Below are 13,079 nucleotides of genomic sequence, written 5' to 3'. Positions count from 1 at the left end.
CTCGGGAGGCTGAGGCAGGAGAATGTCGTGAACCCGGGAGGCGGAGCTTGCAGTGAGCCGAGATTGCGCCACTGCACTCCAGTCTGGGTGACAGAGAGAGACTCCATCTCAAAAATAAATAAATAAATAAATAAAAATAAAAATAGGCCAGGCACGGTGGCTCACGCCTATGATCCCAGCACTTTGGGAGGTCCAGGCGAGCGTATCACTTGAGGTCAGGAGTTCGAGACCAGCCTGGCCAACATGGTGAAACCCCGTCTCTACCAAAAGTACAAAAATTAGCCAAGCTTGGTGGTGAGCACCTGTAATCCCAGCCACTCATGAGGCTGAGGCAGGAGAATTGTTTGAACCCAGGAGGTGAAGGTTGCAGTGAGCCCAGATCACACCACTGCACCCCAGCCTGGGCGACAAGAGCAATACTCCATCTCAAAATAAATACATAAATAAATAAATAAATAAAATAAAAAGAACACATTAATATGTTAAACAAGAAAAATCAATCAGGTGTGGTGGCTCATGCCTGTAATCCCAGCACTTTAGGAAGCTGAGGCAGGTGGATCACCTGAGGCCAGGAGTTCGAGACCAGCCTGGCCAACATTGCAAAACCCCATCTCTACTAAAAATACAAAAATTAGCTGGGCATGGTGGCAGGCACCTGTAATCCCAGCTTATCTTCTCAAGGAGAATCGCTTGAACCCGGGAGGCAGAGGTTGCAGTGAGCTGAGATCACATCACTGCACTCCAGACTGGGGGATAGAGCGAGACTCTGTCTCCAAAAAAAATAAATAAATAAAAGAAAAGAAAAATCACATCATCAATTCAATGGATGCTAAGAAGACATTTGACAAAAGTCAAGATGGCTATTCTTAATAAAACGCATTTAAAAAAACAGTATTCAACAAATGATAGAGATTACCATTTTAGGATCCTTCTTTGAAGCTGAAATGTGTTTTCTTTTTTTTTTTTTTGAGACGGAGTTTCACTCTTTTTGTCCAGGCTGGAGTGCAATGACGCGATCTCGGCTCACCACAACCTCCACCTCCTGCGATCAAGCCATTCTCCTGCCTCAGCCTCCTGAGTAGCTGGGATTACAGGCATGCGCCACCACGCCTGGCTAATTTTGTATTTTTAGTAGAGATGGGGTTTCTCCATGTTGGTCAGGCTGGACCCAAACTCCTGACCTCAGGTGATTCACCCGCCTCAGCCTCCCAGAGTGTTGGGATTACAGGCGTGAGCCACGGCGCCCAGCCTGAAATGTGTTTTCTTAGAGTTGGTGAGAGTGAGGGATAAGAAAGTGGGTAGGGAGGCCGGGCGCGGTGGCTCACGTCTGTAATCCCAGCACTTTGGGAGGCCGAGGTGGGTGGATCACGAGGTCAGGAGATTGAGACCATCCTGGCTAACACGGAGAAACCCCGTCTCTACTAAAAGTACAAAAAAATTAGCTGGGCGTGGTGGCGGGCGCCTGTAGTCCCAGCGACCCGGGAGGCTGAGGCAGGAGAATGGCGTGAACCCAGGAGGCGGAGCGTGCAGTGGGTAGGGGCCTGATTTTTTTTTTGAGACCGAGTCTCTCTGTCGCGCAGGCTGGAGTGCAGTGGCCGAATCTCTGCTAACTGCAAACTCCGCCTCCCAGGTTCAAGCAATGCTCCTGCCTCCGCCTCCCGAGTAGCTGGGACTACAGCCGCGCGCCACCCCTCCCAGCTAATTTTTGTATTTTTTTAGTAGAGATGAGGTTTCACCATGTTGGCCAGGATGGTCTCGATTTCTTGACCTCGTGATATGCCCGCCTCGGCCTCCCAAAGTGCTGGGATTACAGGCATGAGCCATCGCGCCAGGCCCTTTTTCGTTTTGTTTTGTTTTTCTTTGAGACGGAGTTTTGCTGTCGTTGCCCAGGCTGGAATGCAGTAGCACCATCTCAGCTCACTGCAACCTCCACCTCCCGGGTTCAAGCTATTCTCCTGCCTCAGCCTCCTGAATAGCTGGGATTACAGGCGCGCGCCACCACGCCCAGCTAATTTTTTCTGTATTTTTAATAGAGACGGGGGTTTCGCCATGTTGGTCTCGATCTCTTGGCCTCAGATGATCCGCCCTCCTCGGGCTCCCAAAGTGCTGGGATTACAGTCGTGAGCCACCGCGCCAGGACAGCTTTTTGTATTGTTTCTGTCTTGAAGCTCTCATGGTAGAGGTGTGCACCACAATCTTTTCCGAGCTTAGGATCTTTAAGGGTCTTAACTCTATCCAATTCAGCGTATTGGAAAACAGGAATGTCAAGGCGTGCTGCAAATGAGAAAGGATTCCACAAAAAGAAAACCCTCAGGGGAAAGGGCAGTGTGCAAAGAGCTTCTTTTACTCTTTTCTAGACAAGACCTTCCCTTGGGTCCACTGCCCTGGAGAATGAGGAAGGCTTATTACTACCACCAGGTGGCAGAAGTGAGCCGCTCAACAACACCTATCACCGACTACTTGGGGCTCATGGCTGGAGGCAGAGTTTTGCCACCTTTTTTGCAGGGGACAGTGGCAGAGTTGTCAGAGCTTAAGGCAAGGGCTGAGGTGGGAAAAAATCTCAGAGTTATGGTGCTTATTCTATCGTTCCCTACAGTCTTGGTACAGAGAGGGCAAACACAAGGTATCCTGACTCCTAGTCAAGAGTTCAGCAAGTGCCGGTCTATTTCTTGCCCCACTAGCCTACCTGATTGCTTTTCACAGACATTTCCTAAGCATTTGCTGTGTGCCAGGTATGTGCTAGAAGTGTACAATATAGCATTTAACAAGAAGTGTGCAACCTAGTGGAAGAGAGCTTGGTAAACACTACACTTGTATGATACTGAGAGGCAGTTTGAGTAGCGCTTAAGTACACTCCCTTGGAAGTCAGAGGAGGGTGTGAATTAAAGTACCAACGCTTGCTAGTTGCACCATCTATCTGAGCCTCAGTCTCCTTGTGTATAAAATGGGGGTAGAAGACCCTCATAGTAGACTAAGATGATATATAAAAATTCACTGCGTAAGGAAAAATACATAAAGGTCATTGCCCGCCGGGCGTGGTGGCTCACGCTCGTAATCCCAGCACTTTGGGAGGTCGAGGCGGGCGGATCACGAGGTCAGGAGATTGAGATCACAGTGAAACCCCGTCTCTACTGAAAAAAACACACACAAAAAAAATTAGCCGGCCGTGGTGGCGGGCGCCTGTAGTCCCAGCTACTCGGAGAGGCTGAGGCAGGAGAATGGCGTGAACCTGGGAGGCGGAGCTTGGAGAGCTGAGATTGCACCACTGCACTACAGCCTGGGCGACAGAGTGAGACTCCGTCTCAAAAAAAAAAAAAAAAGGTCATTGCCTGCCACATGGCAGTTATTACAAAGGCCGATGCTGAGGTAGCAGTTCCCAGCTCAGTCTTGAGGAGACTTCCCAGAGAAGGGAACCACTGTGTAGAACTGTGAGGGATGAGTCCGGGCACGGTGGCTCACGCCTGTAATCCCAACAGGTTTAGAGGCCAAGGTGGGCGGATTGTTTGAGGTCTGGAGTTTGAGACCAGCCTCATCAACATGGAGAAACCCCGTCTCTACTAAAACTACAAAATTAGGCTAGGCACGGTGGCTCACGCCTGTAATCCCAGCACTTTGGGAGGCTGAGGCGGGCGGATTGCCTGAGGTCAGGAGTTCAAGACCAGCCTGGCTAACATGGTAAAACCCCGTCTCTAATAAAAATACAAAAATTGGCCGGATGCGGTGGCTCATGCCTGTAATCTTGGCACTTTGGGAGGCCAAGGCGGGGCGGATCACGAGGTCAAGAAATCGAGACCATCCTGGCCAAGATGATAAAACCCCTTCTCTACTAAAAATACAAAAATTATCTGGGTGTGGTGGCACGCACCTGCAGTCCCAGCTGCTCGGGAGGCTGAGGCAGGAGAATCTCTTGAACCAGGGAGGCAGAGGATGCAGTGAGCCGAGATCGCGCCACTGCACTCCAGCCTGGGCAACAGAGCAAGACTCTGTCTCCAAAAAAAAATAATAAGAAATACAAAATTAGCTGGGTGTGGTGGTGCATGCCTGTAATTGCAGCTACTTGGGAGACTGAGGCAGGAGAATCTCTGGAACCAGGGAGGCAGAGGGTGTGGTGAGCTGAGATTGTGCCATTGCACTCCAGCCTGGGTAACAAGAGTGAAACTCCATCTCAAAAAAAAAGAACTGTGAAGGATGAATGACAGATGCATACAGTACGGTGGGGAAAAGATGGCAGTAGGGGAAAGTGGGCCAGGAGGAGTAAGACAGACAATCTCTGAAGAACATGAATGTACAAGCCCTGCTTCACCAGCACAGGGACAGGACAGGCCCAGCTTCCCACAGTGGAGGCTAGCATGGTCTGGATTCTCTCCTCAAATCAACATGCATTTGGTGAATACCTGTTAGGAACTTCTTTCAAGAGTTATAAGAGTTGGCTGGGCACAATGGCTCATGCTTGTAATCCCAGCATTTTTGGGAGGCTGAGGGGGCAGATTACCTGAGATCAGGAGTTCAAGACCAGCCTGACCAACATGGTGAAACCCCATCTCTACTAAAAATACAAGATTAGCCAGGTGTGGTGGCACACGACTGTAATCCCAGCTACTCAGGAGGCTGAGGCAGGAGGATCACTTGAACCCGGGGTGCAGAGGTTACAGTGAGCCAAGAGCGCACCATTGCTCTCCAGCCTGGACAACAAGACCAAAACTCTGTCTCAGAAAAAAAAAAAAAAGTTATAAGAGTTAATGAAGATAAGGCTGGGAGCGGTGGCTCATGCCTATAATGCCTCTGCTTTGGGAGGCCGAGGTGGGTGAATCACCTGAGGTCAGGAGTTCGAGACCAGCCTGGCCAACAAGATGAAACCCCGTTTCTACTAAAAACATACAAAAAATTAGCTGGGCATGGTGGCACATGCCTGTAATCCCAGCTACTCGGGAGGCTAAGGCAGGAGAATCACTTGAACCCGGGAGGTGGAGGTTGCAGTGAGCCGAGATCGCGGCACTGCACTCCAGCCTGGGCAACAAGAGCAAAAACTCCATCTCAAAACGGAAAAAAAAAGAGTTAATGAAGATAAATAAAGAGCCAGGAGCTAAGCACAGTGGTGCACACCTATAGTCCCAGCTACTCTGGAGGCAGAGGCAGGGGGGAGACCTTGGGCCCAGGAGTTCAAACATGCAGTGAGCTATGATAATGTCATTGCACTCCAGCCTGGGTGACAGAGCAAGATGGATGGAAGGAAGGGAGGGAGGGAGGGAGGAAGGCAGGAAGGAAGGCAGTAGGGAGGGAAGGAGAATGGAAGGAAAAGAAAATAAAAGAAAAAACAAAAGAAGAAACAAAAGAAAAGAAGGGCTGGATGTACTGGCAATGCCTATAGTCCCACAGGAGGGTCCCTGGAGTCCAGTTTGAGCCCAGTTCCAGATCAGCAACATGATGAGACCTTTTTTTTTTTTTTGAGATGAGGTCTCATTCTGTCACTGAGGGTGGAGTACAATGGCTTAATCTTGACTCACTGCAACCTCTGCCTCCCAGGCTCAAACAATCCTCCTACCTCAGCCTCCTGAGTAGCTGAGACCACAGGCGTACACCACCACACCGGGCTAATTTTTTTGTATTTTTGGTAGAGACTGGGTTTCGCCATGTTGCCCACGCTAGTCTTAAACTCCTAAACCCAGGTGGTCCACCCACCTCAGCCTCCCAAAGTGCTGGGATTACAGGCATGAATCACTGCGCCCGATGAGACCCTGTCTTAAAAAAGAAAGAAAAAGAAAAGAAGCTGGGCACAGTGGCTCATGCCTGTAATTCCAGCACTTTGGGAGGCTGAGGCGGGTAGATTGCTTGAGTTCAGGAGTTCCAGACCAGCCTTGGCCTCTGGAAGGCTTTGTGAAACCCCACCTCAGGTAAAAATACACACAGACACACAAAATTAACCAGGCGTGATGGCATCCACCTGTAGTCCCAGCTACTTGGGAAGCTGAGGTGGGAGAGTCACCTGAGCTTGGGGAGACTGAGGTTGCAGTGAGCTGACGTCCTACCACTGCACTCAAGATCTAATCTTTGTTCTCAGAAAGCCCACAGAAACTTAAAAGAAGAAAAAGGAATGAAGAGTTATTGAAGGATGTGGAGTAGGGAGGTGAAATGACCAGACTTTTATATTAGAATCTTCATCATGAGAAAGTATTACACAGAACTGTAAGATAACATGTTTGAGAATATTCATGACAGCTTTCTGGTTCAAGAAGCTAGTTCTTGGCCAGGAGTGGTGGCTTCACACCAGTAATCTCAGCACTTTGGGAGGCCGAGGTGGGTGGATCACCTGAAGACAGGAGTTCGAGACCAGCCTGGCCAACATGGTGAAACACCATCTCTACTAAAAATATAAAAACTAGCCGGGCGTGGTGGTGGGTGCCTGTAATCCCAGCTACTTGGGAGGCTGAGGTAGGAGAACTGCTTGAACCCAGGAGACGGAGGTTGCAGTGAGCCAATATGGTGCCACTGAACTCCAGCCTGGGCAACAGAGTGAGACTATGTCTTAAAAAAAAAAAAAAAAAAAAAAAAAAAAAAAAGAAGCTAGTTCTCCGTCTTGCAGGGAATACTATGCAAAAGTTAGAAGTGATAAACTAGGCCATGTGCAGTGGCTCACACCTGCAATTCCAGCATTCCAGCACTTTGGGAGGCTGAGCAGGAGGATTGCTTGAAGCCAGTAGTTAGAGACCAGCCTGCTCAACATAGGGGGACTACATCTCTACAATAAAAAATGAAATAAATGGGCCGGGTGCGGTGGCTCACGCCTGTAATCCCAACACTTTGGGAGGCTGAGGGAGGCGGATCACCTGAGGTCAGGAGTTTGAGACCAGCCTGGCCAACATGGTGAAACCCCATCTCTACTAAAAATACGAAAATCAGCTGGTTGTGGTGACGGGTGCCTGTAATCCCAGCTACTTGGGAGGCTGAGACAGGAGAATCGCTTGAACCTGGGAGGTGGAGGTTGCAGTGAGCCGAGATCGTGCCATTGCACTCCAGCCTGGGTGCGAAGAGTAAGATGCCGTCTCAAAAAAACAAACAAACAAAAACAAATAAGCAAAAATAAAATAAAATAAATGAAGTGATAAACTAGATATACCTATAGAAACACGGATAAATCTTTTTTTTGCTGGATGAAACTTTTTTTTTTTTTTGAGATGGAGTCAAGTCTTGCTCTGTCACCAGGCTGGAGTGCAGTGGCGCAATCTCAGCTCACTGCAACCTCCACCTCCCGGGTTCAAGTTATTCTCCTACCTCAGCCTCCCGAGTAGCTGGGACTACAGGCAGCACATGCCACCACGCCCAGCTAATTTTTGTATTTTTAGTAGAGACAGGGTTTCACCTTGTTAGCCAGGATGGTCTCAATCTCTTGACCTCATGATCAGGCCCCCTCGGACTCCCAAAGTGCTGGGATTACAGGCGTGAGCCCCCGCAACCAACTGAAACATTTTATTTTATTTTTATTTTTGTATTTTTAGTAGAGAAGGGGTTTCACCATGGTCTCGATCTCCTGACCCCGTTATCCGCCTGCCTCAGCCTCCCAAAGTGCTGGGATTACAAGCGTGAGCCACCACGCCCGGCCTTTATTTTTATTTTATTTTATTTATTTTTTTTTTTTGAGACGGAGTCTCGCTCTGTTGCCTAGGCTGGAGTGCAGTGGCACAATCTCGGCTCACTGCAACTTCCGCCTCCCGGGTTCACGCCATTCTCCTGCCTCAGCCTCTCCAAGTAGCTGGGACTACAGGCGCCCGCCACCACGCCCGGCTAATTTTTTGTATTTTTAGTAGAGAGGGGGTTTCACCGTGGTCTCGATCTCCTGACCTCGTGATCCGCCCGCCTCGGCCTCCCAAAGTGCTGGGATTACAAGCGTGAGCCACCGAGCCTGGCCTATTTTTATTTTTTTGAGACGGAGTCTCACTCTGTCACCCAGGCTGGAATACAGTGGCCCAATCTCGGCTCACTGCAAGCTCCACCTCCCGGGTTCAGGCCATTCTCCTGCCTCAGCCGCCCGAGTAGCTGGGACTGCAGGCGCCCGCCACCATGCCCAGCTAATTTTTTGTATTTTTAGTAGAGACGGGGTTTCTTTTTTTTTTTTTTTTTTTTTTTTTTTTTTGAGACGGAGACTTGCTCTGTCGCCCAGGCTGGAGTGCAGTGGCGCAATCTCGGCTCACTGCAAGCTCCGCCTCCCAGGTTCATGCCATTCTCCTGCCTCAGCCTCTCCGAGTAGCTGGGACTACAGGCGCCCGCCACCACGCCCGGCTAATTTTTTTTTGGTATTTTTAGTAGAGACGGGGTTTCACCGTGGTCTCGATATCCTGACCTCGTGATCCGCCCGCCTCGGCCTCCCAAAGTGCTGGGATTACAAGCGTGAGCCACCGCGCCCGGCCGAGACGGGGTTTCACTGTGGCCTCGATCTCCTGACCTCGTGACCTCCCAAAGTGCTGGGATTACAAGTATGAGACACCACACCCAGCCTCAACATTTATTTTTAAAGGTGGGATCTCATGCTGGGCACTGGGGAAAGAAGGGTAAAGACAACAAAATCACTGCCCTGATGGTGCTTAAAGACCTGCACATCACATTGTTGGGTTCTGTACACTGTCCTGGGGGTAACAGGAGAGACGAGCAGGAATGCTTCACAGAGCACAGGATGCTTGAGCTGTGTCTTAACTGAGCAGGAGTTTCCCAGGAGCATGTTCTTGTCCCTTCCTGTGACCCAGCTCTCATCCACATCCAGTCAGTTCTCAAGTCCCACTGAGGCAGCCTAGGCAGGGGCTACTTCTCCTTTTTCTTTTCTTTTCTTTTTTTTTTTTTTTTTGAGACGGAGTCTCGCTCTGTTGCCCACACTGGAGTACAATGGCGGGATCTCGGCTGACTGCAACCTCTGCCTCCCAGGTTCAACTGATTCTCCTGCCTCAGCCTCCCAAGTAGCTGGGACTACAGGCATCAGCCACCTTGCCCCTCTAATAACCAGCATTAAAACAGAGATCTTGGCCAGGCACAGTGGTTCACGCATGTAATCCCAGCACTTTGGGAGGCCGAGGCGGGTGGATCACCTGAGGTCAGGAGTTGGAGACCAGCCTGACCAAGATGGAGAAACCCTGTCTCTACTAAAAATATAAAATTAGCCAGGTGAGGTGGCACATGCCTGTAATCTCAGCTACTCGGCAGGTTGAGGCAGGAGAATTGCTTGAACCTGGGAAACGGAGGTTGCGTAGGCCAGGAGCAGTGGCTCATGCCTATAATCCCATCACTCTGGGAGGCTGAGGCAGGTGGATCTCCTAAGGTCAGGAGTTCAAGACCAGCCTGGCCAACATGGTGACCCCATTCTCTACAAAAATACAAAAATTAGCCAGGCATGATGGCAGGTGCATGTAATCCCAGCTACATGGGTGGTTGAGGCAGGAGAATCGTGTGAACCCGGGAGGCAGAGGCTGCCTTGAGCTGAGATCAAGCCACTGTACTCTAGCCTGAGTGACAAAGTGAGACTCTGTCTCAAAAAAAATAAAAAGGCAGGGCGTGGTGGTTCACACCTGTTTAATCCCAGCACTTTGGGAGGGCGAGGCGGGCGGATTACCTGAGGTCAGGAGTTCAAGACCAGCCTGGCCAACATGGTGAAACCTCGTCTCTACTAAAAGTATAAAAAAATTAGCCAGGCGAGGTGGCAGGTGCCTGTAATCCCAGCTACTTGGGAGGCTGAGGCAGGAGAATCACTTGAACTCGGGAGGCGGAGGTTGCAGTGAGCTGAGATTGCACCACTGCACGCCAGCCTGGGTAACAAGAGAGAAACTCTGTCTCAAAAAAAAAAAAAAAAAAAAAAAATTAGCCACATGAGGTGGTACATGCCTATAATCCCAGCTACTCGGCCGCTTGAGGCAGGAGAATCGCTTGAACCTGGGAGGCGGAGGTTGCAGTGAGCCAAGATCATGCCACTGCAATCCAGCCTGGGCAACAAGAGTGAAACTCCATCAAAAAAAAAAAAATTAGCTGGGTGTGGTGTCACCTGCCTATGGTCCCAGCTACTGGGGAGGCTGAGGCAGGAAGATCACTTGAGTCTGGGAGGTTGAGGCTGCAGTGAATCGTGATTGCACCACTGCACTCCAGTCTGGGCGACAGAGCAAGACCGTCTCAAAAAAAGAAAGAAACATTTAACAGGGACTTACAAACAGAAGCCATGTTTGTGTCTCTGGCAGTGGTGAGACAAGACAGTGTATCCCTGTGCCATTAATCTCCAGATCCAGAATTTATATACCATAGGGAAGGAATGTGTAGGACAATTGAAGTCGACCTCTATGGGAAAGGCAAGAATGTTCTGTGAATCTGCCTAAGGGCAAGATTCATGGTCAAGGTGGTCTTGACCTAAGGGCAGGATTTATGATAAGTACATGCTCTTACCCAAGGATCAGTAGATAAAATACAAATTTTAGAGGCATTCCTGGAGCTGGGGTTATTCAGAAGTCAACATAGCAGATTAGCATCCAAGATGGAGTTGCTTCAGCCTCCATTCTGTAAAACTCTAGAAAAAAACAAATCTAGGCCGGGCGCGGTGGCTCACGCTTGTAATCCCAGCACTTTGGGAGGCCGAGGTGGGCGGATCACGAGGTCAGGAGATCGAGACCACGGTGAAACCCCGTCTCTACTAAAAAGTACAAAAAATTAGCCGGGCGTGGTGGCGGGCGCCTGTAGTCCCAGCTACAAGGAGAGGCTGAGGCAGGAGAATGGCGTGAACCCAGGAGGCGGAGCTTGCAGTGAGCCGAGATTGCGCCACTGCACTCCAGCCTGGGCGACAGAGCGAGACTCCGTCTCAAAAAAAAAAAAAGAAAAAAACAAATCTAGGGGCCAGGCACGGTGGCTCATGCCTATAATCTCAGCACTTTGGGAGGCCGAGGCAGGTGGATCATGAAGTAAAGAGATTGAGACCATCCTGGACTCCATCTCAATTAAAAAAAAAAAAAAAATTAGCCAGGCATAGTGGCAGGCAACAAGACCAAACTCCTGTCAAAAAACAAAACGAAACAACAACAACACCTGCAGCATGTGTAGAATTTTAAAAAAGGCAATCCATAGGGATAAAATATTTGTCATATTTTAAACAAATAATTAATATCTAATACACATAACAAGCTTCTTTAAGTCAAACAATTCAATACAAAAATATAGCCTGAGCCAGGCGTGGTGACTCACGCCTGTAATTCCAGCACTTTGGGAGGCCGAGGTGGGTTGATCACTTGAGGTCGGTAGTTCAAGACCAGCCTGACCAATACGGAGAAACTCCGTCTCTACTAAAAAATATAAAATTAGTTGGGCATGGTGGCGCATGCCTCTAATCCCAGCTGCTCGGGAGGCTGAGGCAGGAGAATCACTTGAACCTGGGAGGCAGAGGTTGCCGTGAGCCGAGATAGCGCCATTGCACTCCAGCCTGGGCAACAAGAGTGAAATTCCATCTCAAAGAAAAAAAAAAAAAAAATGTAGGCTGAGCACAGACTCCATCTCTACAAAAAAGAAAAACATTTGGCTGGGCACTCACAGTGGCTCATGTCTGTAATCTCAGCACTTTGGGAGGCCAAGGCAGAAAGATCACATGAGTCCAGGAGTTTTGAGTCCAGCTTAGGCAACATATTGGGACTCCATCTCTAGAAAAAAATTTTAAAAATTAGCTGGGTGTGGTAGTCTGCGCCTGTAGTCCCAGCTACTTAGGAAGCTGAGAGAAGAGATCACTTGAGCCCAGGAGGTCGAGGCTGCAGTGAACCATGATTGTACCACTGCATTCGAGCCTGGATGACACCTAAGATCCTGTCTCAAAAATTTATTTTAAGATTGGGCAAGGTGGCTTATGCCTATAATCCCAGAACTTTGGGAGGCCAAGGCGGGAGGATCCCTTCAGCCCAGGAGTTCGAAACCAGCCTGGGAAACATAGTGGGACCTTTTCTCTACAAAAAAAAAAAAAAAAAAAAAAAAAAAAAAAAAATTAGCCAGGTATGGTGACAGGCACCCATGGTCCCAGCTACTTGGGAGGCTGAGGCAAGAGGGTTGCTTGAGCCCAGGAGGTGGAGGCTGCAATGAGATCCCGTGACTGCACTCCAGGCTGGGTGACACAGTGAGACGCTATCTCAAAAACAAAAACAAACAAATTATTTATTTTTTATTGTTTTTGTTTTTATTTATTTTTTGTTTTGTTTTAAGACAAAAGCCCTGTTGCCCATGCTAAAGTACAGTGGTACAATCTGGGCTCACTGCAACCTCTGCCTCCCAAATTCAAGCGACCCTCCGACATCAGCCTCTGGAGTGGCTTAGGACTTCAGGTGTGCACCACCATGCCCAGTTAAAAAAAAAAATTGTTTTTAATAAAAATAAAAATATGGCCAGGCTCAGTGGCTCATGTTTGTAAGCCTAGGACTTTGGAAGGCAAAGGCAGGTGGAATGATTGAGCCCAGGGGTTCAAGACCAGCCTGGTAACATGGCAAAACCTCTTCTCTACAAAAAATACCGATGATTGAGCCACTACACTCCAGCCTGGGCGACAGAGTGAGACCCTGTCACAAAAATAAGTGAAATTCACGCCTGTAATCCCAGCACTTTGGGAGGTTGAGGCGGGTGGATCATGAGGTCAAGAGATTGAGATCATCCTGGCCAACATGGTGAAACCCCGTCCCTCCTAAAACTACAAAAATTAGCTGGGCATGGTGGCATGTACCTGTCATCCCAGCTACTTGGGAGGTTGAAGCAGGAGAATTGCTTGAACCCAGGAGGCGGAGATTGCAGTGAGCCGAGATCATGCCACTGCACTCCAACCTGGTGACAGAGCAAGACTCTGTTTCAAAAAAAAAAAAGAAAAGAAAAGAATTGGTTGGGCACGGGGGCTCATGCCTATAATCCCAGCACTTTGGGAGGCCGATCCAGGCAGATCGCAAGGTCAGGAGTTTGAGACCAGCCTGGCCAATATGGTAAAACCCTGTCTGTACTAAAAATACAAAAATTAGCCAGGGGTGGTGGTGAGCGCCTGTAGTCCCAGCTATTCCGGAGTCTGAGGCAGAAGAATCGCTTGAAACCGGGAGGGGGAGGTT

The sequence above is a fragment of the Symphalangus syndactylus genome, chromosome 17, assembly GCF_028878055.3.
Source record: "Symphalangus syndactylus isolate Jambi chromosome 17, NHGRI_mSymSyn1-v2.1_pri, whole genome shotgun sequence".
Lineage (NCBI taxonomy): Eukaryota > Metazoa > Chordata > Mammalia > Primates > Hylobatidae > Symphalangus > Symphalangus syndactylus.
Note: the sequence above shows the minus strand (reverse complement) of the source record.